Genomic DNA, 5,506 nt, shown 5'->3' with positions numbered 1-5,506 from the left:
GTTCTAGCTAGACCAAGACTGCCTCTCAGCCCAGGCCCCTCCCACCCTCCTCCTCCCCAGCCTTTCCTTTCCCCTGTGATAATTGACATGCTGGGCAGTGACTATTGATTGGACTTTGCCTGTAGTTTCTTCCACTTGCCACAGCCCCTGAGGGGGGACATGTGGCTGTTCAGTTTCCACAGCTCCGACCTTCGAGGAATAGGCTGGGCCTGGGGCAGAGCCCTGGCTCCTGAGAGGGACACGGGCTCGGAGAAGACTTCACATTAGGCTATGAATTAAGGGTTCTAATTAGTAAAGGAATATGGGGGTGCAGGTGCTCCCAGTGGTAACAATAAAGCGATGTGTTGTTGTTTTTTTTAAAAAAAAAACCACAAAAAAACAAAACAAAAACCACATGGATTAAGCTCTGCAATTGACTGTAAAACAGTGTGAGGCAATAGAGATAGCCTCCCTCACAACACTTAATATTGGTGTAATGGTGAGTTCCTTGGCCTCTTTTCCCTGCCCTTGAGGGTAGGCACATCAATTCCTTTGTATATTTCATACTTATTGCAATGATGCGTAGGCATTCAGTCAAGATTGAATTAATGATTGAGTAAGTATACATTTTAAAACTAAACATCCCTTAATCTCAGATTGGATCAGCAAAAGTGCAGTGCCCTGGATGCCGGTGGTATGTACACATTGTACCATACCCTACTGTGCTTGCCATATCTACAGCTCTAAGATTAGGGTCGGAGTCATATTTAAAAGAGATAGTGACATATTGGAGCCTGACATATTAGAGCAGATCTAAGAAACAGAAGTTAGCTTGCTGAATAGTTAATTATGAAATTTGATGAAAAGGAATGTTTAGCCTGCAAAAGATTCTTATAAGGGCTTTCTACAGACATTTAAAGGAAAAGAATATGGAAGAAGAAATAGATTTGTCCTGTCTAACTCCAACTGGCAGAATTAGAGTCAGTGAGTGGAAATTATGAGGAAAATATTTCTCAAACTATTTGTGGTCTTCAGTAAAATAATACACTTCATGTATGTGGGTAGCATATTAATTAATTGGCTTGACAGAAATTTGTATATCAGATGAATGTCTGGATTAGAAGATGTTCAATGTCTTTTCCAAATTCAAGATGTAAAAATGTTATTCCCATTGTACTTGCAATAAATGGATTCCATATTAGCATGTAACAAACTAATCTGATTAATTTGCCATATAACGACTATTTATAGGTATTAATATGACTGTTAATTCTAATGGGTTTTGTATTAGTCATTAAAATATTTCTGAAGGCAATGTTTGACAGGGTGGAAGATTAGGAAATCACACAGTCACAGATCTTTGAGACAACTTAGAAAAGTGAACAAATTTTGGTTGGCTGGAATGGGTGAGTATAGGCAATGAGCCCAGGACAAGCCAGACCAGATCACTGGCCATGAGAACTGGAACTGATGGTTGGGTCCGTGGGGAATGGCATGAGGGCACAGCCACACTCTCAGCGTCCTATAAAAGTGAAATTAACCAAGGACAGTAGTGAAGACTGAGAAACAAAATAAAGAAAATCTATTACCACTCAGAAGTCTTTGCAGCCATGATAGGACTCCAAAAGGGAGACATGGTCTATGGCTACGGAAACTGAATCAGTCAAGAATCCACTCTGAAACCTTTCGCAGAGGGTCCTGGTCATGGCTGCTAATGCTAGCATCACTAACTTGACTGTATTGGTCATTGGGCATGTGGTGCATGCATATTGGAAAGGCTTATTGGCACAGAGTTGGGCACATACATCACAATCAATTGGTGGAAATCCTCAAAATGAGTTTAGAGCCCACAGGAAGGCTATGACATTAACCCACAACTTTTGCATTCAAGTAATTTCAAAAGCAGTCTTTCAAATCAGTCCTGCTTTTTTCCACCTACCACTTGTATCCCAAACATTTTCCTACTTGGCAGAACTATCTTGGCTTCCTTTGAACAGGCTGACGAGGCGGCTGGAATATATGTGAAGCAGTAGAAGGAGAAGCAGACAGATGAGAGCACAGTGAGCCACTCCTGGCTTCTGTAAAAGCACTCTTAGCGCTCTGCCATATGTACACAAAATTCCATTGAGTGCTAATCTAGGATCATCTATCAAAAGATTTGAAATTTTTATTTTTATTTTTATTTTTTTAATTAAATCTTTATTGTTCAGATTATTACATTTGTTTCTCTTTTTCCCCCCCATAACTCCCCTCATCCCAGTTCCCGCCCCACCCTCCGCCCTCACTCCCCACCCACTGTCCTCATCCATAGGTGCACGATTTTTGTCCAGTCTCTTCCCGCATCTCCCACACCCCTTTCCCCACCAAGAATAGTCAGTCCATTCCCTTTCTATGTCCCTGATTCTATTATAATCACCAGTTCATTCTGTTCATCAGATTATTTATTCACTTGATTCTTAGATTCACTTGTTGATAGATGCATATTTGTTGTTCATAATTTGTATCTTTACCTTTTTCTTCCTCTTCCTCTTCTTAAAGGATATCTTTCAGCATTTTATATAATCCTGGTTTGGTGGTGATGAACTCCTTTAGCTTTTCCTTATCTGTGAAGCTCTTTATCTGACCTTCAATTCTGAATGATAGCTTTGCTGGATAAAGTAATCTTGGTTGTAGGTTCTTGGTATTCATCACTTTGAATATTTCTTGCCACTCCCTTCTGGCCTGCAAAGTTTCTGTTGAGAAATCAGCTGACAGTCGTATGGGTATTCCCTTGTAGGTAACTGAGTTTCTTTCTCTTGCTGCTTTTAAGATTCTCTCTTTGTCTTTTGCTCTTGGCATTTTATTTTTATTTATTTTTTTTTAAATATATTTTATTGATTTTTTACAGAGAGGAAGGGAGAGAGATAGAGAGTTAGAAACATCGATGAGAGAGAAACATCGATCAGCTGCCTCCTGCACATCTCCCACTGGGGATGTGCCCGCAACCCAGGTACATGCCCTTGACCGGAATCGAACCTGGGACCCTTCAGTCTGCAGGCTGACGCTCTATCCACTGAGCCAAACCGGTTTTGGCTGCTCTTGGCATTTTAATGATGATGTGTCTTGGTCCTCTTTGGATTCCTTTTGTTTGGGGTTCTCCGCGCTTCTTGGACCTGTAAGTCCATTTCTTTCACCAGGTGGGGGAAGTTTTCTGTCATTATTTCTTCAAATAGGTTTTCAATATCTTGCTCTCTCTCATCTTCTGGCACCCCTATAATTCTGATGTTGGTACGCTTGAAACTGTCCCAGAGACTCCTTACACTATCCTCGCATTTTTGGATTCTTTTTTCATTCTGCCCCTCCGGTTGGGTGTTTTTTGCTTCCTCGCATTTCAAATCATTGACTTGATTCTTGCGCTCCTCTGGTCTGCTGTCGGGAGTCTGTATAATATTCGTTATTTCAGTCGGTGTATGCTTAATTTCTAGTTGGTTCCCCATCATAACATCGAGGGTCTCATTAGTTTTCTTGTAGATCTCATTAAGTTTATCGGCGGCTTCTAAACAGTTCTTGAGAGACCTTAAAAGTGTGGTTCTGAACTCTATATCTTCCATTGACAATTTTGCCCTGTTTCTTTGTCTCCGCATTTTGTTATGCTTTCTTGGTGCACCCCCTAGTGGTCTTTGTGCGCAGTCTTGTAGTTAAGCCTTGATTGTTGTAGCTAATACCAGGGAGGGTTTGACCTCCAGGCCAAGTGGCTGTGAGAATCAGCTGTGTCTGCAGTGAGAGAACTTCTGTCCTCTAGGGAGGTGCTAATCTAGCCTTTGCCTGAGGCTATCCGGCAAATGCCTCTGTGCAGGGCTTGGGCAGGGCGGGTTGCACAGGATCAACAGGGTGGGCCGGAGAGAGCAGTTATGGCAGCTCTCAGTCCTGTCCCCAGGGGCTCTGCCTCTCTGAGTCCCAGCAACCGCTGCAAACCTCGGAGAGAAAGCTGCACTCGCTCTGACCGAAGCCAGACAGTCCCGCTTCTCCCGTTTGAGTCTGGGTCCCTAAAGACTCGCCCGGATCTGGAGCTCAGAGTCTGCGACTCCCTCCTGATTGAAAACGCCAACCGTGCCCTCCGCCGCCTGCTCCGCGCACGCCGCACTTCAGAATTTGACTTCAGCACTGCGCCTCCTCTGAGTGTCCGTATGCGTTTCTCTTTCCTCCTAGTTGTAAGACTTCCACTCAGCCAGTGTTCCTGTGGTTCTGGGTGATGTCCGTTCCGTCTTTTAGTTTCACTTTTGAAGTAGTTGTTCAAGGCAGCAAACTCCGGCGTTAACCTATGCCGCCATCTTGGTTCTCCAAAAGATTTGAAATTTTTAAATACCAAATGTTTTCTTTTAGAGATCAAATTTCAGAGTTTTTACTGTATTTGGTGTGTTTGCATGGAGAAGAAATGCCATGGAAAAGGACAGACAATATGCAGAGTTAGCCTTGAGGATATGCAGAAAGCAGAAGACACAGCCTATGTGGCAAAAGAGAACTCCTTAAACTAAGAAGCAGCCAAGCTGCTTCCTCACTGTAGGATTGGGGGTGGGGGTGGGTGCAGTTCTCAGCCATAGACTAGGGTCTCAGACTAGGGTCTAAGAAGGACCATAGTTCTCCCTGGTTAATTAAAGGCTTTTGGTTTTGTGTCTCTTTACGTCTAAACACCCAGATCTCAACCATCACAGAATTTTAGCCATCTCATAACTATATTTCTATATAGACATTCCAGTATCACATACAATTAGAGAAACTTAAAATGATTTTCAGTATATTCTTACAAAATATTCTCCCCTATCTAATTTCCCCAGCACCCTTTCTGTGCCATAGTTTCCTCTTTTCTGTCCATCATGTATGATAGTGGAAAGTTAACATATCATTGGCTTAGAGGTAAACAATGACTTCACCAGTGCTTTACCTCTGGGAGTCTTAATTTCCTTTTCCATAAAATAAGACACTACAGAGGATGGCTATGGACGTTAATTAAAGACATGAAATGTAAATAGCATAAGGTCTGGTACACAGTAGCTATTTAACACTGTTAGCCTCCTCCCTCCTCCATCTTTTCTTTATTACTCTTTTTAGTTCCCAATATTCATCTGTTCATCCCATCCCTGAAATCGACTGAGTGAAGTTTGCTCTTGATGAACAAATTAGGAAAGAGGAAAAGTAGATAAAAATTAACCACTAGTGCCATCCATGTTCCTCTGTTTGAAGGAATTGGAAAGGAAGAAATCCGGCTTCAGTCTTGGAAGGCACACTTGGGACTTCAGCACTCCCTCCCTCTCTGATTTCTTTGGACCTCACTCCCTCACCAAGAGTTCTCTCAATGAGACGCAAGGAGGGCATTATCAGCCCAGGGTAGCTTATCAGCAGTTTGCTTACATTTAGAGCAAATATAACAAAACTGTCTACCTAGTGGTAATTCTATTACTGGGACCAAATGCTGAAAAAAAAAAAAAAGTCATTAAGAGGATTCGGGTTCCATAAAAATGTATTGCTAATGAGAAAATAATGTTACTTC

Source organism: Myotis myotis, unplaced genomic scaffold, assembly GCF_014108235.1.
Source record: "Myotis myotis isolate mMyoMyo1 unplaced genomic scaffold, mMyoMyo1.p scaffold_m19_p_3, whole genome shotgun sequence".
Classification (NCBI taxonomy): domain Eukaryota; kingdom Metazoa; phylum Chordata; class Mammalia; order Chiroptera; family Vespertilionidae; genus Myotis; species Myotis myotis.
This window is presented reverse-complemented; position numbering follows the sequence as displayed.